Source organism: Sorex araneus, chromosome 5 (assembly GCF_027595985.1).
Source record: "Sorex araneus isolate mSorAra2 chromosome 5, mSorAra2.pri, whole genome shotgun sequence".
NCBI classification, from domain to species: Eukaryota; Metazoa; Chordata; class Mammalia; order Eulipotyphla; family Soricidae; genus Sorex; species Sorex araneus.
In genome coordinates this window covers 173,778,773-173,802,205 of record NC_073306.1, presented here as the reverse complement: position 1 = coordinate 173,802,205, position 23,433 = coordinate 173,778,773, and the positions used below count along the sequence as shown (strand labels likewise).

Below are 23,433 nucleotides of genomic sequence, written 5' to 3'. Positions count from 1 at the left end.
CGATTCCCAGCATCCCATTTGGTCCCCTGCGCACCACCAGGAGTAATTCCTGAGTGCACCAAAAAGGAAAAAAAAATTACTTCATATTGCTTACTCCAACAAAACTTTAAGGAATGTTAAATAAAATAATCAGCAAATAAGTCAGTAAGCGCCAATGTGTGATAACTATATGATTTTGACCTAGGTGAATAAGGAAATTTAAAACATTTAATACAATATGATAAAATGCCTATGTACAGGAATGCACTTTAAATATAAAACTACAAAGAGGTTAGAAATAGAAAAGAGTCATAGGAAAATATTCGTATCCCATCTAACTTTCTGAAATGCTCAGGTATCACTTGAAATAATCCCACGTGGGAGGCGGAGCTGCTGAAAATAGTCAAGCAGAGTTGATACAATAGTGTCAGGGCAGCCTAGACTCGAGGCTGACGGGAAGAACAGGAGCCCGAAGTAGGCACCCCAGCTTGAGCACAGAAGAAGGTGCTCACTTCCACCTCTGTTCCTTCCCTGCCTCCTTCCCACTCTGCTCCCTCCTCTAGACCCAGCCGAAACACTGCTCTCCACCAATCCAAGCACCATTCATTCTTTCCAACTCAGTTCTCTGGGTTAGAGGCACTAGGACCTTTGTTAGAACGATTAACTGAACAGAGTCCAGAAACTGAGTGAGGGACCGCGCTCCCCAATATGCCATGCCCTGAGATTCGCACAGCAATAGCACCTTCATCTGCAATTCAAGTGAGAAATAGGGATTCCCAGGCCTCCCAAACCTTCCAATATCTACCTATTCAGGGGCTGTAGCAATAATACAGTGGGTGGGGCCTCTGCCTTGGACACAGCCAATCTGGGTTAATAATCTGGAACCCCATATTGTCCCCTAAACCAGCCAGAAGTGATCCCTGAATGCAAAGCCAGGAGAGAAAGCCCTGAGCATTGCCAGGGATAGCCCCCAAACCAAAAGAAATTAAAAAAAAAAAAAACAAAACACAGCAATTCCTCTCAGCAACATCTTCATAAGGTGTTTACAAAGTCACACATTATAAATGTTCACTATAAAGACTGCTAATTAGTTGGGGCTGGAGCAATAGCACAGTGGGTAGGGCGTTTGCCTTGCATGCGGCCGACCCAGGTTCAATTCCCAGCATCCCATATGGTCAGGGGTTATTCCTGAGTGCAGAGCCAGGAGTAACCCATAAGCATCGCTGGGTGTGACCCAAAAAGCAAAAAAAAAAAAAAAAGACTGCTAATTAGTGTTTCTTTTAGGATAGCAAGACCCACTGCAATTGTCCACAAATAGGGAGGTGTGAAGATAACTTCCCAAAGTGTTCACAGCCTGCCTCCCTATGGACAGGACTTCCAGTGACCTTTAGGACAAGTCACCAGTCTTCGATCACTCTCCCAAGTACACAGGGCAGAGTCATTAGTTCAGTAGAGTTCTTAAAGGGAGTCTGGAAAGAAACACGGAGCCTGACATAGTGGGGTAGTGGGGAGAGGGGAGCGAGGAGAGAGAGAATCTGAATTCTGACGAATCTTGAGAGGTGATACAGGGATTAAGGCCTTTGCCTTGCATCCCACTAAACCCAGTTCAAATTCTCAGCGCTGCATATGGTTCCCCCCACTCCCATGCGCCACCTCCAGGGGTCACTCCTGAGCACAGAGCCAGGAATAGCCCTTAAGAACAGCTGGTATGGCAAAAAAAAAAAAAAATTACAGAAGTATCATCCAGGGGTTAATAGAGAAGAGCAATATGAAACGTCGAGAGCACTTTATTAATCCTCCAATTTGTTCTGCATGAATAGCTGCGCCTTACTCCTCTGATTAACTAATCCCTGCAATTCAATTCCATGCTTGCAGGTGTTCTGCCCATCCATCCAAGAGGCATGTTGACCTCCATTTTCCACGTCGTATCACACATACCATCACATCCTGTTGGTACTCCCTGGAGAACCGAGCCAAAGTCCAATCACTTCTCACTGCCTCGACTCAACCACCTTACTCCCGACCACGGTCAACTTACACATCGATATTTCCAGAGGTCCTTAGCTGGCCTCACTGTTTCTGCCTTGCCTCTCTCCCAGCTATTCTCAGCACTGTAGTCAGGGTAATTCTGTAAAGATAGATCATGCCACTGTTCCAACCTTCCAGTTGTTCTCTTCTCACTCCTCACAGCAGCCAAGGTTCCCTAATTTATTCAATGTAAAAACAAAGCCAAATGACAAAACAAGAAACCTACTAGGAATGTCTGGGCAAAACTATAGCCATTACCTTGATTTTAAGTTTGAGTATGATGAACTTACACATATCTCCAACCGAAGGGATCCACAGAAGTATTTAGGTTGACAATTCTATCACCCCTATTTTTTTCTGCTTGATTCATTGTAATTAATTCACTTTCATTACTAATGAAAATACTTGTTGGAGGTATAAGCTGTGTCAGATTTTAAAAAGTCAATGAATGGATAATTTACCAAGTCCATGGTGGTTTTAAAGAAAAGAAAAATACTGTCATCTACCTTAGCAATTAAACCCAAAATAGAAACACACCAACATCATAATGTGTCATCATGCTATTTCATGCAAGCAATTATTGAGCAATCTCATCTGTGTTCAATTTCCTTCCCAAAGTACTGAAAGCCAATTAGGTTTCTGAGCTTGTCCATGGCAGTGGAATCATTCAAATTTATTCAAATAATTGAAATACTGAGGTCTCCTTTAAAAAGTCAGGAGGGAGCAGAAACAATAGCGGGTGCCTTTGGGGGGCTGAAACAGTAGATGAGGAAGCCCTCACTTTTATCGGAGTACAAAGGATTGGAATATTGACACGTGAAACCTATCATTAACACTATTGGAAATCAAGGTGACTGAAGTAAAGAAATTTTTTTAACAGGCTAGTAAAGAAAATGACTCAGCTTTATGACATTTTATGATGTGCTTATAATGTATTATATCGCAAATCACAGTGCTACACTCAGCAAATTATTTCATTACTATTGTTATTACATAATTGCCATGCACAGTTAAAGGCTGCCAAGAATCAGTCTCTCAGTTGATCATCACCATTTATACAAATTGCTTCTGAAATATCTTAATTAATCTTTAGTAGGTTTGAAAGCAATCTGTCCACTAATAAACTTCAGGTTAAAAGAGGGGTTTCAATAAGTGTTAGAAAGTCTACTGCAATGATCTGAAACTGGCTGACTAAACAATAGTCCCAGGACTCAGGCAGTTGCTCAGTATGAAATGCAATCAATTTTGAATGAACTTTCAAAAGACATGAATGTATTCTCTAAATTGTTGTATAAAAACAGGGACACTTTTTCAGAATATGGCGGTTTCCTCCTACAAACTGCAAATGAAGATCACACCTTTTTAATTCACTGAAGTAGACTGTGTATGGCTCATCATGCTCACTTCTCTCTTGATCACATTTGACTTATTTAACAAGAATATTCTGCATATTTTACACTTAAACTGCAAAACAGAGCAAAATGTGCTCTTAGTTTTCACATTTATTTTGAAATGAATGTGCCTCTATTTCTGTCTTCTTCGTGGGGTTGCTAAAAAAAATCAAAATTCTACAGAAATTCTTTCCAAATTATCAGAAACCATACTAATCTAAGCCAAAATTAGCAACCAACCCATCCATCATCTACAGAATACTTCCTTCATGTCATGCATTATAACAGGTATGAACGGAACAAAAAAAATAACAAGATCTGGACCCTCCCCAGAGGAATCCACAATTCAGGGGGAAAGATAAAACACTACAATAGTGTTGCTTTTGGAAATGAAATCTGGACAGAGAACGACAATGGACCAAGCAATTGACATAAATTGCAAGACTGAAGCAGATGAATGATAATAGTTTGCATTCATCATTCCTATTGTCTCTCAGTAGGATAATGGCAGTGGCTACTCTATATCTCTCTGCTCCCACCCTCTCTGACCCCAGCTCTCCCCCATGCCGCATCCAGGAATCTTTCCAGCAAGTCCTTCCATGCCCCTTGACAACAGAATCAAGAAAAAGCACAGCTCCTTCATTTTACAGATGAGAAAAACAATATCTGGTGAATTAAGTTCCTCGTTCAAGATCATACAACTGGCCAATAGCAAAGAGGGGACCAGAATTGGGTGTTTAACTCAGACCATGGAGGCACTGACACATAGCACAGCCTTCTGAAGATGTTTCCTCTTTGTGGCACTTATATTGCTAACGCTTCCCTCTATAACGAGAGCTCCTTCTATCTCTTCAGTTTGGGTTGGCAAAGAATCAGCACAGAAGTTCAGGCCTGCAGTTATTTAATCAACATTATCAGACCATGATCCTCTCCAGCACTCACTCTGAGTGCTTAATAGTGAGGATAATAAAATGCAATCTGCAGAAACCATTTATATTTTCACCATGTCATCAAAAAACCAGAAGGCACTGTTTATAGCCATAGATTGACAGATTCTACTTTAAAAAAAATCTAATTAGGAATACAGGCAATGCTCAAAAGCATCCGGAGCTTTCAGTCCTCTGATCTAGCCGTTATACACTCTAAATACAGAAAATGGGTCAGTGCCCAGCTCTGTGAGTGAATTCAGCAGCAACTCTGGTTGCACATCCTCAGGCTGTGCTTGTTTTATACAAAGAGATAGAATTCATGCTGCAAAGAAAGACAGTATGCGACAGACGCGTTACTTCCCCCCGCCCCCCCCCACACACAACTCCCCACAAGTGTCAGCAGCTGATTTGACAGCAAAGACCACGAAGGGTTCAGAAAGAAAACGGACAAATGGAGTGTTGCCTGGTTGTGCACACTGTCTCCATTTCTTTTTTTTTTTAATTTATTTATTTTTAATTAGAGAATCACCGTGAGGGTACAGTTACAGATTTATACACTTTTATGCTCATGTTTCCCTCATACAAAGTTCGGGAACCCATCTCTTCACCAGTGCCCATTCTCCACCACCAGTAAACCCAGCATCCCTCCCACCCTCCCCAATCCCATCTCCCCCCACCCCACCCTGCCATTGTGGCAGGGCATTCCCTTCTGTTCTCCCTCTCTAATTACCTGTTGTGGTTTGCAATAAAGGTGTTGAGTGGCCGCTGTGCTCAGTCTCTAGCCCACATTCAGCCCACAACACCCTACCCCTGCATGGCCTCTGAGCACATTATAGTTGATGATCCCTTCTCTGAGCTGCCCTCTTCCCAGAATGTGAGGCCAGCCTCCAAACCATGGAGTCAACCTCCTGGTACTTTTTTCTACATTTCTTGGGTGTTAGTCTCCCACTCTGTTATTCTATATTCCACAGATGAGTGCAATCTTTCTATGTCTGTCTCTCTCTTTCTGACTCATTTCACTCAGCATGAAACTTTTCATGCCCATCCACTTATATGCAAACTTCATGATCTCCTTTTTTCTAACAGCTGCATAGTATTCCATTGTATAGATGTACCAAAGTTTCTTCAACCAGTCATCTGTTCTAGGGCATTCAGGTTTTTTCCAGATTCTGGCTATTGTAAACATTGCTGCGATGAACATATAAGTGCAGATGTTGTTTCGACTATACATTTTTGCTTCTCTGGGATATATTCCCAGCAGTGGTATTGCTGGGTCAAATGGGAGCTCAATATCTAATTTTTTTTTTCTTTTCTATGTTTTTTTTTCTTTTCTTTTTTTTTTTTTTTTTACAGATTTATACACTTTTGTGCTTATACTTCCCTCATACAAAGTTCGGGAACCCATGCCTTCACCAGTGCCCATTCTCCACCACCAGTAAACCCAGCCTCCCTCCCATCCTCCCCAATCCCATCTCCCCCCACCCCACCCTGCCACTGTGGCAGGGCATTCCCTTCTGTTCTCTCTCTCTAATTAGCTGTTGTGGTTTGCAATAAAGGTGTTGAGTGGCCGCTGTGCTCAGTCTCTAGCCCTCATTCAGCCCGCAACTCCCTTCCCCCACATGGCCTTCGCACTGTCTCCATTTCAAAGTGCAGAGAACTACTTCAACCACGGTGTTATTTTTACCGCGGTATCATGTTGCTCCTTAAATAAATACTCCAATGGCATTCATCAGCATATGTAGCTATCATACAGGACTACACAGTGAGGCAGAGCACCTTGGAATTAGGCAAATCTGGGATCAAACGCTGGGTTGGACATTCCCGAGCTTTGTGACCTGGGACCAACGGTCTCATTTCCCTGATCCTCCTCCCTCAGATGGGGTTTGTCAGTCCAGGAATCTAACCCAGAGCCTCCCACATGCAAGGCAAGTGCCCCATCACTGAGTTTATCCCAGCCTACTCATCTTTGGAAAAACCAGACAGAGGAGTTTGTTTGACGAGATTTTTAGAAGTTAGAATCATGAATGGAATGGAAGCTGTTTCAGAGGGTCTTTTATGCTTGTGCTTTTTAGTACTAATAGGGAGATTAATTCTTTTTTCCCCCAGGTCTCAGATCTAAGGAAAAGGAAAAAAATTCACAATTGGAATGTCAAAATCAGGTGCTTGCGTTTTTAAAATCAGAAATATTGCTCAAGAGGCCAGAGATAGTCCAGTGGCAAAAGAACCTGCAAGTGTGAGGTTATGAGTTCGCTTCCTGGGCTGCCTTATGGTTCTGGTAGCTAACTGTGATCTTCAGCAACACCAGTAATTTCTGACCATGCCACAGCCAGATTCTAAGCCCCACAACTGAAAGGTGAGACCCCAGGGAAGCATGGCCCCTAAAGAGATGTGCTAGATCGCAGATGTTTGAGCCCTATCTGTGCATGAAGCACGTCCCACTGAGCACTGCAATCAGAATGTGTGTGACCACCACAACTACAGTGTATAGACCCCAGTGAGCATGTACGCCTGCACCTTCACTAAAAGCAGCATGACCCTCCATTGAATATCAGCTGTGCAACCATGAGCACTACACCCAAACAATGTGAGCATCACAACCAAGTTTGTGCAACCACACCTAACTCCAGCATCACAACAGACAGCAGAGGGAAGGAAAGGAGGAAATATAATGTAAAAAATATAATAATTACCAAAAAAAAGCAAGGAAATAAGATTCAGGAACCAGTGAGCGGAGTAGAGGCAGCTTTGTGGCTGTATAGACAGATGAGGGTCAGGATTGATGAGTGCTGGGAGTCAGCTCATGCCCAGAAGCTGACAAGACAAGCTCCTATCTGCATACCTTGGATTCAAGGGAGCTGTGTACAAATCTGCATGCAAAGGTGCACCACATTTTATCAGAAACGCTGTGTTCAAGAAGTCAGTGTCATGAAGAAAGGGGAGAGGTTAGAGATGGCAAAGTAAAAGACCTAAGAAAGATCCCAACCGATAGTATTGCTTGTTCCTTGAAGAATCCTAGGCTAAAGAAATCTTTTTAATGAAAGTTGGGGCACAATTGGGGAGATCCGAGCATGCAGTGGTCATTTGATAACATTCAAGCATGAGTTTTATTATTGAGGAGACAATGCACATTGATTATGGAGAAGAAAGTTTTATTCTTTGGAGATATACAGCAAGTATTTGTAAGGAAAAAGGTCTACAGAGTATCACTTATTTTGAAATAATTTAAGATAGTGGTGTTTTTTAATTAGTGAATCACTGTGGGGGTTACCGTTACAGACTTACAAACGTTCGTGCTTGTGTTTCAGTCATACAATGATCAAGTACCCATCCCTGTCGATCAGGGGCTCTATGCTATGCCCCCTCTATGGGCCTCCAAGATATTCTAAGAGACCAGAGATTTTAAAAAAATATCACGTGAACAGGAACCATGACATGTGAATGGAGACCAACCAATAGGACAAGGGGGCACAGGAATGAAACAAGGTAGGAAGGAAGCCATGGTTCCTGAAAGGTTGAGAAACTCTGTCTAAAAAATATAAGTAGGGGTGGGTGGTGGATGTAGCTGTGCAGTAGAGCATTTGCCTTGTATGTGGAATACCATGGGTTCAAATTTCAGGACTCCCCTCCCCCACACACACATACAGCACTAGGAATACAAGTGAATATGTTTGCTTGTGTTCATAGGAGCAAACAGAAAAAATGTTCATGATTATTGAAACAATGGGAATTTCTTTGAACTAATGTTTCTTCCCTTCTATTCCTTCTTGTCTATTTTATTTCCTCCATTCTTTCTAACGCTTCAAAATATTCTTAATTAAATATGGTGGTGTGGGGCTAGAACCAAAAGTCATCCTGAAGTCCAGGGAAAGTGCCCAAAGCCACAACCTGTCCATACAGAAGAAAACCCCTTACTCTCAACCTTATTTTCTAAGAGCAACATGTTCTATTTGTATTTGCTAATGACAGTTATTCACCAGTTCATTATTGGTGATTTGGTTTACACTCAACCCATTCACTCACCAGCTTACCGCACAGAAATACCACTGTCCAGTCGTTCAGTGGATGAAATGTTTAGGGCGAGGGCTGAAAGGAAGGAGGGCTCAGATCCCTCAGCTTCCTAATTTCAGGCAAAGAACTGGGACTAGAGGCCCAGCCAAGAACACCATGTCCTTTGGCATTTGCAGAGCAGTCCAGAAAACTGATCAATTTCACTATTTGATATTCTAATAATGGAATAAATTTTAGTAAATAGTCCAAAGTAACCACAAAACTGTTATACTTTGCCAGTACATAGTATTTTAAGAAGCCTCAACATGAAGTTAGCAAAATTTGCAATTCACACAAACAAGCTATTAGATTACCAAATGAAAATAAATCATGGTGAGGAGCCAAAGCAACAGTATAGCGGGCAGAGCATTTGCCTCGCATACAGATAACCCAGGTTCCATCTCAGGCATCCCCTCTGGTTCCTTGAGCACCGCCATAAGTGATCCCTGAGCACAGAGCCAGAAGTAAGGCCTGAGCATCACTGGGTATGCCCCACCATCAAAAAATGAATAAATAATGATGAAACAGCCATTACAAAGATGGATGATAACACTGGAGGGTGGGGAAGCTGGACCACAACCAGAGGTGCTAGGCATATCCCTGGGACAGTCTGTATTTCCAAGGATCGAACTCGGTTCCTCCACATGCCAAGCAAGTGCATTACCCCCATACTCTCTCTCTCTCTGCCCCCTAGAATGGTCACATATTAAGCAGCTTTAAACAGAAGGGGAAGGGTGTGGGTCAGGGGTGGGAGGTAACACAACTTTAATGACTCGGTCTCATTCATTTTCTCTCGATAGCAACTGAATCCATTTTTCCATTTGGTTTCGCTGAGAAAAAAAAAAAACTTTGAGGTGAAAAAGCTTAAAAAGCTTAAACTTTGACTTACAAAGCAAGCTCCTGGAAGAGAGCGATGCAGAGAGTCTCTTGCCCGCATGCCTGGCTGTCTTCCCTGGGGCCCCTCGAAGGGGATGGGCTCCAGCTTCCCTCCCCGCCCCGAGTAGAGCTCCTGAGGCCAAAGAACTCCGGAACCTAGCCACAGCCATGCTCAAGGCCCCTCTCCACACATTTGCACGAGCCTCACGCATGAAGGTACCAGCAGAGGAACCCAGGTGTGTGGGACCCGGGGCTGAGACCTACAAACCTGCTCAGATCAGGACTGGGCCTCTTCTGCCCAGATTTCCCATCTTCCAGTAGCTAGGCGGTCACACCCAGAGACTGCCCCCGGCGCCATGTAATCCCATCAACGGCCAATATCCAGAGTCTTAAAAGCAAGCTCCTGGAAGTCAAGCGGCCTCATGATATCTTATAGCCTACTTCTCCCTCTGGGAGAAACTGGCAAGCTATGGAGAGTTTCCTGCCCACATGGGAGAGCCTCGCAAACTCCCCATGGTGTATTCATATGACAAAACCAGTAACAAGCTGGGTCTCATTCCCTTGACCCTGAAAGAGCCTCTAAAGCAGCATCATTGGGAAGGACGAGTAGAGAGAGGCTTCTAAAATCTCAAGGCTAGGACAAATGGAGACGTTACAGAGACCACTCGAGAAATTCGACGATCAATGGGATGATGATAATGATGATGATGATGATGATGATGAGGTGAAAAAAATACCACTTTAAAACAATTTTTTCATTCCAATATACTAGAAAACACCTTCACCTAACTATATTCACCTAACCACTACATAAACAACTAAATTTGTTGTTTATGTAGTGGTTGGGATCCACACATGCCCACTTCACAGTATATTTTAAAGCAAATGGTTAAATATTGGACAAAAATTGTTAAATAAAGGACAATATCAATTAGAGCTTTGGAAAAAAATTTTGTTCCGAAGGGGTCTTCCATTTAAGTGGCTATAGAGATATAATATAGTGGACAGGGCACTTGCCTTGCATACAGCCAACTTGGTTTCAGTCCCTGGCACCACATATGATGCCGCAGACCAGGATGCAGAGCCAAAAACAACCCCTGAGCACCACCAGTTGTGTCCCCCAAACAAACAAACAAACTAAAAGACCCAGCAAAAATAAATAAATGGCCAGAGGAGGCATGTGGGGTGGGAATGACTCCACTGCTTCCCGCCCCCATCTTCTATCAGTGATTCTCTTGTTTTGTACACCGTGTCTGGCAAATCTCAGTAAGGAGATGGTCAGAGTAGAAAAGAGAAGAGAACTGAGTTCTAGCCATAGTCGTGCTAATAATCAAGGACTTAAATCTCTAACTCCAAGTCTACACCATTCTACAGACTCTCCAAACTCCACCCTGGCCTCTTTTCTGAATAGTAATAACACTAGTAGCGTCTTTGACTGAAAATTGACTCAACTTCTTAGCATGAGCTCAGCATCCTGATCAAGGACAACCAGCTAAGGATAGTCTCTATGCCAAATAGTGCATCTTCTGAAGGCAGAGTCCTGCTTGCATAATTCAGTTAGAACCACCTAGAATCCACTCTGCCTACTTTTTCAAGTTTACCCTAAGGTGGGCTACTGAAGCTCTGATATAAATACTATTATGATTCTTGTTTTCCAGATGAAGAAACTAGAGCACAGACCATTAAGCATTTTACCCAATTTCATAGAGAAAAACTAGGACTCCAAGCTGTGTGGTTGGCTTTGCCCCAAGTTCCAAACCAGAATACTGTACTGCCCACACATGTCTGTCTCTGTTAATTTGCCCCTATATTGGATAGGGCGTTTGCCTTGCATGCTGCCGACCTAGGTTCGATTCCTCTGCCCCCTCGGAGAGCCTGGCAAGCTACCGAGAGTATCCTGCCCAAATGGCAGAGCCTGGCAAGCTATCCATGTCATATTCAATATGCCAAAAACAGTAATAAGTCTCATAATGGAGATGTTACTGGTGCCCACTCGAGCAAATCAATGAGCAATGGGACAACAGTGCTATGACAGTGATATATGCTCCTTTATCAGTGAAGTTGAAATTCCACCACCTATGTCATATTTACCTCTCTAAAGGTGTTTATTCTAAGAATATGGAAGACAATAAATCCTGAATCCAGAAAAATGCCAATACATCTATACACTTATTGTCAGTTCACTTAACACCATAGAGATGAAATAATAATAATCTTTGTGCTTTCACTGGATTTTTTTTTAACTCTGTATTTAAAAACTCATCCTAAAGGTCCAAAGAAGCCCTCTTGAAATTGTCCTATGTACAATTAGATCCCCCTTGTGGAATGAAAAATAAATAGCCATTGATGAGGAGTGAAAAAAAATAAAAGGAAAAAAGATAAGATAGCTCATTTAAGACCATTAGGCATTTCTATAACAAAATATGCCCTTCCTTATCTTGCCCTGGTTCTTCAAACTGACAAATGATGTATTATGGCAGGAAATCTGTTCTTTTGGCTGGCTAGTGATAAGGACAGCAGGTAGTAATCCTAGACCACTAAAATACCATTCATCACCAGGTAGTAATCCTAGACCACTCAAATACCATTCATCACCAGATCTCATTAACACTACAGAGAAGCTGCTCCCCGCAGAGAAAGCAGCAGCCATTTTGGTTTCAAAGGGAGTCCACACCACCAGCAAGCTCTGCCTTTAGCTCTCTTGACCTCCTTCACAAGTGGCGGTCATGTCAACAACGAAGGAGTCCTCTCTCCAGAATACTAACAAAGCACTCCAAGAAAAGAGTCCACTATCTCAGGGATTAGAGAAACATGAAGAAGATTCTTCCTTATACACTAAACAGGCGAGAGACGTTTTTTCACCAAACACAGAACCAAACCGACAAGAGATCTTAGCCTGACACACCATCTCGAAAAATTTCATTAACTGAAAGATAGGACTCAAAGAAAGCAAAAAAGAAAAAAAGTTGTGAAATGTAAGTTGTGCTACTTTTAGGAAGCATGCTAACTTCAAAGAGGTCCTTGATTATATTTTTAAAAATTCCTTATAATCAAGTTACCTTGAGCCATGGCTAGAACCAAGAGTGTTCTGCTAAATAATTAACAGTTGGATTCTGGTGAGAAGAGGAAAGTGCAGGGTGGTGGGGAGGGGGCCGGGGAGATGTGGGAGGGGAAGAGAGAAGAGTCTTAAAATATAGTTTTTATCAGTCTCCATGATATAAATATTTCCAATAAACCAGCACAGCAGGTAGGATGTTTGCCTTGCACGCAGCCAATCTGGGTTCGATTCCTCTGTCCCTCTTGGAGACCCTGGCAAGCTACCGAGAGTATCCCGCCCTCACGGCAGAGTGTGGCAAGCTCCCCGTGGTGTATTCGATATGCTAAAAACAGTAACAACAAGTCTCACAATGGGATGTTACTGGTGCCCGCTCGAGCAAATCAATGAACAATGGGACGACAGTGCTACAGTGCAGTGCTAAAGCCCAATGTAATTTCATTCAATGGTGTGTGAGGAAGAGAAGCCTATGGTTTCCTCTCCTGAGTCATCTGAGCTGCTCCCGAACCATGACAGCAAGCACAAATCTGTACTGCACACATATTATGAAGCTGGCAGTTGACTTAGAAGAACATTCCAAATGTTTTTCCACTTTTAAATATCTATGATGTTGGTGGATATATCAAATAATAATTGAAACCAAACATACAACCATTTAAATATTTCAATGCTTCCAACCTGCTTCTACTTATTCACAGTCAACATCTTACAGGAAGACATGGCGGCTGCTCTGAGGCTACAATTCTCTTATCCTCCCCAGTTGCTGTTTCCGATTTCCTAGTTACAGGTAGCTAGTTAGAATGCCAAAGCAAAATGTCTCGACTCCAGTGCTGAAAATTGGAGCAGTAACAATAATCCAAAGACTAGGCTCTTCCCAGGCAATTAGAAACAGATCGTAAAAGTTTCTTTTTGTCCTCCAAAATGAAAGACTTCTGAGCTGGGGAACAGATTCAGGTTTTCACAGGTTTTCCTACTCTAGTCCTGAATTTGGAAACATAGTCTTCCTCCTCCGTTTATGGGAGAGTCAATAACTGTGGCAAAGCTCATTATTGCCCCCGCCAATTCATTTGAATGTACAGTGATTAAAAATTTTAGTTAAAGAAATATGTAGGGCTGGAGAGATAGCACAGTGGGTAGGGCGTTTGCGTTGCACACGGCTGACCAGGGTTCGATTCCCAGCATCCCATATGGTCCCCCGAGCACCGCCAGGAGTAATTCCTGAGTGCATGAGCCAGGAGTAACCCCTGTGCATCGCTGGATGTGACCCAAAAAGAAAAAATAAAGAAATATGTAGCCCCGCAGAGGCAGGGTGGGGTGGTGGGGGATGGGGTGGGGGTGGTGAGAGGGATACTGGGATCATTGGTGGAGGAGAATGGGCACTGGTGGAGGGATGGGTCAAACGATCACTGTATGAGTGAAATGCAAACACAAAAGTTCATCAGTTTGCAACTACACATCACAGTGATTCCCTAATAAAAAATTTAAAAGAAAGAAATACGTAGTCCATTAAGTAGATAGTAATAACCTTTTGGGTGTTAAGGGGGAAGTATATCTCACATCCAATAAAAGGACACAAGACAATAATTCTGAAGCTCTGGTACAGAGGGAATAAGTAGAACTAGCAAAGCAGACCAGTTGCTATTTCCCTGCTGATTGACACAGAGAGCTGTTGTTTGCTTAGAATTAAAAAAAAAGGAAAGTGCGAACTAACACTGTTTGCAACAATCAATGGCTCTGTTCTCTATTTTTAATTGCCAGAACACCTGCTGCTTTAGTCTCTTCAGTCTCATCCATTATGTACATGGTGGTGTTGACGGGACTGGGGTATGCCATTGCAAAGAATGGAAAACGTGAGGAAAGACAAAGAAGCAAACCCAAAACCTCAAAAACAAAAAAAAAAAAATGTGCAATAAATAGCGCACACATTTCCTTTTCACACTCTCAGTACTGGCAGGTGCTTAAAGGAGCCACTCAGCCCCCAAATTCACAAAATTCACAGCGTAGCCATTTTCTGGCAGTGGAGGGGAGTGAAAATGCAAAGACAGTAACTGTTCTTCACATCCTGCCTTGACTGTAGGAGGTGGAGGGAGGAAGGGTAAGCAATTATATCACAGGGACTGGCCTTTCAATTTACTCTCGGCGTGTCCAAGAGAAGAAATGCTTATGGAACACTTCCCAAAAGTGTGTTCCATGGGATCTTAGTTCCGTGGCACAAAAAGACATGTAATGAGAAAAGAAGAGTACATTAAGTGTGGAGAATGCAATGAAATTTATAAATTGGAAGGAAATGGGAAGGGTAGGATCTACAGTGAAGACTTCCCTAGTGCATGGCCATTCCTGTGGATGGGCTGGGGCGGGTCAGCATTGTGGAGTAACAGTGCACCTTCCATCAGAGGTGAAAGACTGTAGCTGGCAGGAATCAGATTCTGCAGTGAATTCTGGTGTTTTAAGCTGGGGGGGCAGCAGGACAGCCCGAGTTCATCAGAAAATGGGGCAGCAATCCAGTTACAGCCCAAAAGACTGTTGGCAGAAAGGGAAACCAGGGTGACCATAGAGACCAAGAGAGAGAATGGAGCTCTCCCTTTATTCTCTCCCAGTTCCCCCCGCCTTGCCCCATGATTCATCCCTTGAAATGTTTTTATCTCCTCATCTCCATGATCACCCCTTTCTGCCATTCATTCAGTTCTATAAATCAAGCAGAATCTCAATACTAAAATCACAAACACAATATGCAGCAAAACAAAGAAATTAAAACACATGTGAAGGAAGAAAAATTCAAACATTGAGAAACCAAGTTAGAATTTCTCAAAAAAAAATGATAGGTCTTGGGCTGGAGCGATAGCACAGCGGGTAGGGCGTTTGTCTTGCACATGGCCAACCCGGGTTTGATCCCCAGCATCCCATATGGTCCCCTGCGCACCGCCAGAAGTGATTCCTGAGTGCAGAGACAGGAGTAACCCCTGTGCATAGCCAGGTGTGACCCAAAAAGAAAAGAAAATTGTTAAAAATAATGATAGGTCTTCTGACATAAACTTAAAGATACAGTATTAGAGGAGGTAGCAACAGTCAAAAAATGAAGATGAACCATTATGGCAAAATTTAAAACTAGAAAATCTCAACTAAACACAAAGAAACAAGTCTAATAAGTATATGATATCAGGGGCTGGAAACACAGTATGGCAGATAAGGTGCTGGTTTTTCATGCAGCCAACCCAGGTTCAATCTCTGGGGCATCCTATATGGTCCCCCAAGCACCTCCAGGAGTGATTCCAAGAATGAGCACTGAGCATGGCCAGGTGTGACCCTATATATATCCTATATACATGTACATATATAGAATATCATATATACATATATATATATTAGACAGAGAGAGGAGAGAGAGAGAGAGAGGGAGAGAGAGAGAGAGAGGAGTTACATGACCAGACAGAATTCTTCCCCAAAGAGACTGGAAATATTTTTAAAATTCCAAATAGAGGAAATTCCAGGTAGTAAGAGCCCACAAGGTCAAATTCACTTAGTTATAGAGAATGAAGGAAGGAAGAGATGGTGGAAAAGAAGGAGGAAAGAAGTAAATTCTTCATTACTTATATAACATCATGCACAAAAAAATAAGTCAAATGGGAAAAATACAGAAAAAATATAGGTGGTCCACTCTCGGACCTAAATATTGGCGACTCCACTCTATTAACAAGAGATACAAAGCAATAATAAACAAATGAGACTACATCAAATTATAAACAAACAAACTTCTGAACCGAAAAAGAGCTACAGATATAAAAGGCAAGGCCAGAGCCATAGTACATTTTGCCTTGCACACGGGTGACCTGAGTTACATCCTGGAGATTCCATATGGTCCTCTGAGCCCCCGAGGAGTGATTCCTAAGTGCAGAGCCAGGAGTAACCCCTGAACACTGATAGGTGTGGCCCAAATTCATGCTCCCTTCAACTCCCCCACCCTCAAAAAAGGCACCCTGTACTGGGGGAAAGCATTAGTAGATCATACATCTGACAAAGGATTAATATCCAAATCTATAAAGAACTACTCATACAACTTCACAATTTTAAGAAAAAACGCAATTCAATTCAGTGCAAAATGAAAAGGCAAAAACTGAATAAACATTTCGCCCAGAGAAGACATACAGATGGTCAATAGGCACCTGAAAAATGTTCCGCATCATTTTCTATTAGAAAAATGCAAGTCAAAAGCACCATAATGAGATATCATCTCACACCCATAAGAATGGCCTAAATAAAAAATAAATAAAATTTTAAAAACATAGAGACAAGTGTTGGCAAAAAGATGGAGACAAAGGAATTCTGATTCACTGCAGGAATTTAAATTGGTTCAGCCTCCACCAAGAAACACACACACACACACACACACACACACACAGAAACTAGTTCCTAGAGTCATAGAGATTATGTAAGGGTTAAGGTACTTGTCTCAATAAGTGGCCAATCCTAGATCAATCCCAGGTACCACATATGGTCCCCTGAGTACTGCCAAGAGCACAGAGACAGGAGTGGTTACCAAATACCACTAGGTATGGTCCATACCCCCACCCACACCCCAACAAAAATAAGCAAAAAAATTCTCTTAGACTTAGTTAAAACGTGGTGGTTATCAGGGGGCTGGAGTGATAGCACAGCGGGTAGGGCGTTTGCCTTGCACGCGGCCAACCCGGGTTCAAATCCCAGCATCCCATATGGTCACCTGTGCATCGCCAGGTGTGACCCAAAAAGCAAAAAAAAAAAAAAAATGGTGGTTGTCAGAGGGAAAATGTAGGAGACGGATGGAATGAGCAGAGGAATCATTTTGGTTGTGGGGTGGCAGGGGAACTAGGTAGTGAGAGTGGTGTGATCACACACAGAAGCAAAACTAAACCCCTGAAACTCCATAGTATTTTAGAGCAGTTATAATTCAATGAAAAAAATAAAAATAAAAAGAGAAGAAGGCATATAAAGCACTTTGTTCATGTTAAAGGAAAGAAAAAAAGAAAATCTACCATTTATGGGTATTCAGAGAAGTGAAAGAAAGCAAGCGAGAGGAAGATATGAGAGAGAGACGTCTTCCAAAAGTGGAAATGAGCTCAGATGGGCAGAGGAGAGAGGGAGGTGTGCAGAACCATAGGAAGCTTCAAGAACACAAGTGCAGGGCTGGAATCAATAAGTCATAAAAATTACATTACAGGGCTGCTTCAAAATAGAGAAACAAAACACACGTTGGATTTAAATTTGCAATTGAGTTAGGAATTTTAACAACCAAGTAGCTCTGAGATACAGATAGAATCAAACAGCCATTTGGCCATAAAATCCAATCTCCAATAGAATAAACATTAGATATTTCTTAGATATTGGACTAAGTAATTCCCCAAGCAATTTCTATCAAATGCCAGGTGCAAAAGCTATTATATTCATCCTCTCCAGTTCCACAGACCTGGGATAGCAGGGCCTCCAAGAACCAGTGAACCAGTTCAAAAATAATTCTGAAGCCTTGGAGATCCTATTACGAAGAAGCAGAAATAGACTTCCAAGTGCTTGCTTTGAAATATTAAGCATTGTTCCACCCAGATCTTTCCACCATCCTAGCACATTTATTAAAAACCAGTTCAAAGTGAGTCAGCTTCTAAAACAGAGCTTTCTTGCCGGAAGTCATGCTACATCGTGCTAATGCCACCAGTGACATTAAACTACTACCTAAAAACACATTACACAAAAAAGATCCTTCTAAATAATTTCTTACTAAGATGTTAAATTTAACAGAGGACAGGAACTCTGAGTGTTTTTCTCAGTCTGAGTAAAGCTCTAACTTCTGCTCTTCTACAAACTCAATTCTTTCCCACCTACTAAATCAAGGATTTTAACTGACAACTCAAAACTCCATCCCACAGAACTGATCAGTCTCTTTCTATAATTTCAAAAGAAAGCCATGCTTCAAAAAGACTGGCATTTTCTCATAAAGAAGGGACCAGTGTGACAGTAATAGTTGGAAATGATCACTTTGGACAGGAACTGAATATTAAAAGTAGGTAAAGGTACAAACCATAATGAAAAGGAGGAGGAGGAGAAGGAAGGAGGGAAAGGAAGAGGAAGAAGGAAGAAATAAGAAAGAAGAGGAGGAGAAGGAGAAGAAGGAGAAGGAGAAGAATGCCTGCCATGGGGGGAACATATTGAGGGGTGTTGGGAGGGAAACTCAGGACATTGGTGGTGGGAAATGTGCACTGGTGAAGGGACAGGTGTTGGAATATTACATGACTGAAACCCAATCATGAACAACTTTGTAACTGTATCTCACTGTGATTCAATTAACACAATTTTTAAAAAATTTAAACCTGGCATTCTCTCATAAAAAAAAAGAGTATTCTCTCAATCTTGGGGAGCTGCCAGAATTTTCCCTTACCTTAGCACACCTTCTTTGTACCTCTCAGCAAAAAGAAGCCTATTTTTTCTGAGGAAATCAAATGATTTTCTGAGGAAATCTTTCTACCTAAACCTTTGTTCCTGCTCACTCCCTCTTAGTCTCTTTCCCTCTGTCCAATTTTTAACTGCTAACTAAGCTGGGAGATCTTCATAAATACCTCTTAGCATATGAAAATCTTAATTCAAATACATCCAAATATTTTTCTATGCTATGAACTCAATTGAGTTCTAACTCTTTGGACTGGCAAACAAATGTGTCTATTTCACCACACACATTCCTGCCATTTTCCATATTTTCAATGACTTTGCTCATTATATATATATTTTTAATGTTAAAATTTCAAGTTATCACTTTGGTGGCCTAACCAAGATAAAGCGTAAACGAAGTGAAACTTATCACTTACAAGGGCGGGGACTGGGGGGGGCGGGAGGGGGCGGGAGGTATAATGAGGTGGTTGGTGATGGAATATGGGCATGGGTGAAGGGAAGGGTGTTTGAGTACTGTATAACTGACATAATCCTGAGAACTTTGTAACCCTCCACATGGTGATTCAATAAAATTTAAATTAAAAAAAAATTTCAAGTTATAAGTAGGCTGAGATTTCAATATGCTAGATATCTCTTGGTACACCAAATTTCTGTCTGCCTGACCATGAAGATGTTGTTATCTTTTGAACCCAAAATAAAACAAGATTTATAATCAGAAGAACTGGACTTAAGTCCCATCTCTACCATTAACTAACCATGTAAATTAAGCCAGATATATCTGTACCGAGTATTTTCTTCACCTATAAAACATAGAAAATGATAGCACTAAGCTTGTAGAAAGGGATTAAGTAAGAATATTTATATGAGGTATATAAAGCACTGGTTGAACTTTACAAGAAGAAAACATCCAACCCCATCAAAAAATGGGGTGAAGAAATGAACAGAAACTTTACCAAAGAAGAAATACGAATGGCCAAAAGGCACATGAAAAAGTGCTCTGCATCACTAATCATCAGAGAGATGCAGATCAAAACAACCATGAGATACCACCTCATACCACAGAGACTAGCACACATCCAAAAGAACAAAAGCAACCGCTGTTGGAGAGGATGTGGGGAGAAAGGGACCCTTCTTCACTGCTGGTGGGAATGCCGACTGGTTCAGCCCTTCTGGAAAACAATTTGGACGATTCTCAAAAAATTAGATATTGAATTCCCATTTGACCCAGCAATACCACTGCTGGGAATATATCCCAGAGAGGCAAAAAAGTACAATCAAAACAACATCTGCACATGTATGTTCATCGCAGCACTGTTTACAATAGCCAGAATCTGGAAAAAACCCGAATGCCCCAAAACGGATGACTGGTTGAGGAAACTTTGGTACATCTATACAATGGAATACTATGCAGCTGTTAGAATAAAGGAAGTCAAGAATTTTGAAGTTAAGTGGATGGGCATGAAAAGTTTCATGCTGAGTGAAATGAGTCAGAAAGAGAGAGACAGACATAGAAAGACTGCACTCATCTATGGTATATAGAATATCAGAGTGGGAGACTAATACCCAAGAACTTTAGAAATAAGTACCTGGAGGTTGACCCCATGGCTTCGAGGCTGGCCTCACGTTCCGGGGAAAGGGCAACTCAGAGAAGCGATCACCAACTACATTGTAGTCGAAGGCCATGTGGGGGAAGGGAGTTGCGGGCTGAATGAGGGCTAGAGACTGAGCACAGCGGCCGCTCAACACCTTTATTGCAAACCACAACAACTAATTAGAGAGAGAAAACAGAAGGGAATGCCTTGCCACAGTGGCAGGGTGGGGTGGGGGGGAGATGGGATTGGGGAGGGTGGGAGGGACGCTGGGTTTACGGGTGGTGGAGAATGGGCACTGGTGAAGGGATGGGTTCCCGAACTTTGTATGAGGGAAGTATAAGCACAAAAGTGTATAAATCTGTAACTGTACCCTCACGGTGATTCTCTAATTAAAAATAAATAAATTATAAAAAAAATAAAATAAAAAAATAAAAATAAATAAATAAATTAAAAAATTTTAAAAAAGAATATTTATATGAGTGCACATGAAAACTATTAGTGAATGAATACAATTTGTAAAAAAATATTGCTTGAATTGACATAATATTTGTGGCATTGTGTCCCTGAGTAAATGCTGTATCCCTGAGTAAATGTACTTATTCAACAATGATTTACAGGCCACATACTCTGTGTCTGACATTTTACTACATGTCTGAAATGTAGTCCCTGAACCTGCAGCACTAAGAGACAAAGAGATAATAAAAAATATACCATAAAACAGGGTATCAATAGTATCAAAGAGAAAGAAAAATAGCAAAATAAAGGAACTATAAATGAGAAAGAGTGGATTACTTCTCTAAGCAAGGGGCACATAATTAAAATGAAATGAATAACAATAAATGCTTACCTCTGTAGAGAAAACATTTTATGCAGAGAGAAACACAAATTTTCAAGGTCCATGCCTCGATGGACATAGAGTGTAAAACAAAAAAAAAAGAGGGAAGTCTGACTGTATTGGAGTCAATGAGAGTGAAACAGGGAAAGAATGAAGACAGAGAATTATCTAATAGCATGAAAAGCAACCAGAAAAACCTTAGAGCTTATTCTTAGTGCTATTCAAATCCCTAGAAAAGAGGATTTTTGAGCACAAAACTGAAGTGATTAAGTAAACTTTGTTTTAAATGTTACTCTGGCCATTGTGTAGAAAAATATCATGGGGGGAACAAGCAGACCAGACAACTTCAGAGGCGAGATGAGAAAGATCTGGACCTGCGTACTGAGGGGATGATGAGATATTATCAAATCCCTGATTGATTTTGAAGGCACAAGCTAAAGAATTTCGTGATTATCTAAGTGTGATATACCAGCAAAGGAGTTTTAAATGTCTATGTTTTAGCCCTAAAAAACATGGAATTTGGTGGTGGGGGGGAAGTATTAAGATGTAGAAAACTTGGAAAGGAGCAACTTTGGAAAGAAAGAACAATGGCTGCACTTTATTTTTTCTCAAGTTTAAGATAAATGTGGGCTATCAAATTGAAGACACTGGAGAAACGATAAGAGCTCAGAGGAAAGGACAGGGCTTGCGATGCACATCTGGATGTGGACCACATGATAATATCCCCCATGGAAGGTTCCAGAGAAAAGGTTTAGAGACTGAACACTAGAGCCAGACAACAATTAAAAATTAAGGGAAAGAAGAGAGTTCAACAAAGAGAGAACAAAGAAGAAACTGCTGAGAAGTTAAGCGTCCAGTGGTAACAGCACTATGTCCTGAAATTCAAGGGAGAAAACTTTTTGAAAACTGAAGGCACATTAAATGATCCAGTGATGTTGCCAGGTTGTGTGATGTGAGAACTGGGAATTTGTGGACTTGGGCAATAAAGAACACAAGTCACCTTGACATGAATAATTTCTATAGAATGGTAAGAATGAAAATACCATTGGATTAGATTAAGGAGGAAAACCATAGTCAAGCATTTGAGTAAGTATCTTTAAAAAAAAAAAAGTACTCAGTGACATGGCAAGAGAAATGACAATTGTGGAGCAAAGATCAGTGTTGGCAGAGACAAGATGAGACCAATCTTAAGCAGGCCTGGTCCTAAATGTGAGCAGAGAGACATGGGTTCTCACATTAGAAAAAACAGGTGCAGGGGTGTAGGTGGTGAGTTAGATGGTGGGAAGATTGGTAGTTCTCTTCAGATTGATTTCAGAAAGCATCAGTTGAGAATGGAAACAAAAAAGAAGAACAGTGTTGAAAACCAAATGTGACAAGTGAGGACAGTAAACTGACAGGTAGAGAGTGAACAGGTCTGGGCTGCTCTCTGATGTCCCTTCCCCCCACCCCTTGCCCTCCTCTTTTACTTTTTCAAAGACCCTCTACCGCTCTGCAGTGGTTATCTGTGAGCACAAAATCTTGAGGCTGTGTTAAAGATGTGTTCAACTTTCTGAGAAACTTGCAACCCGACAGCCAGAAATTTCTGTGTGTGTCTGTGTATATATACAATTTTTCAAAGCAAAGAACAGTATTACCCCCCTTCCAGTGAAAGTTAAAACTAAAAGGGAAATTCCTCCCTGGAGTATGTGTCACCAGCCATTCCTCGGATGCTATGGAAAATGTCTGGGACTGCAAGTATCCCATGGCCCCACCTTCAGAATGCCCTGCATCTGTCATTTTGACAAGCTCATGGGAGTCACTGATAGTGAGACATTCCAGAGAAACAAAATTTCAAAGACTTAGGCAGCCTATTAATTAAAGAAGAAAGAAAATACATTACTATTGCACAATTTTTGAGAAGTTGAGACCACACTTGTATATTCTAGAGTAATGCATGGGATTCAATTGCCCCTAACAAAGGAATAAGATCAACAGAGATGGAGGAGTGACATCACTTAAATGTGGCCAGGTTCATTTAATCTTGGAAAAGATCAATATCCATCTTCCAAGAGCTTACCAGTGGTGGTCCTCAACCCCTGTGTACTCGTAGGATGGCCCTGTGACATACTTAAAAATATCATGGTGAAGCCTGCCCATTTGACCATATGTAAGTGGAACAGTAATAGAAAATCCTCTGCTGAGTCTTCAAGGAAGAGTCTAAGATCACCAAGGTATGGTCGAGAGATAGTGCAGGAGTTAAGGCACTTGCCTTGCATTCCATTGATCCCAATTCAAATCCCCAGTACCACAG

General features: G+C 41.6%; 1 protein-coding gene across 12 annotated transcripts in view; it reads right to left on the bottom strand.

Moving 5' to 3' along the window:
* LIMCH1 (LIM and calponin homology domains 1) overlaps positions 1 to 23,433 on the bottom strand; it is a 367,764-nt gene that overhangs the window by 224,497 nt on the left and 119,834 nt on the right. The window lies entirely within an intron of this gene.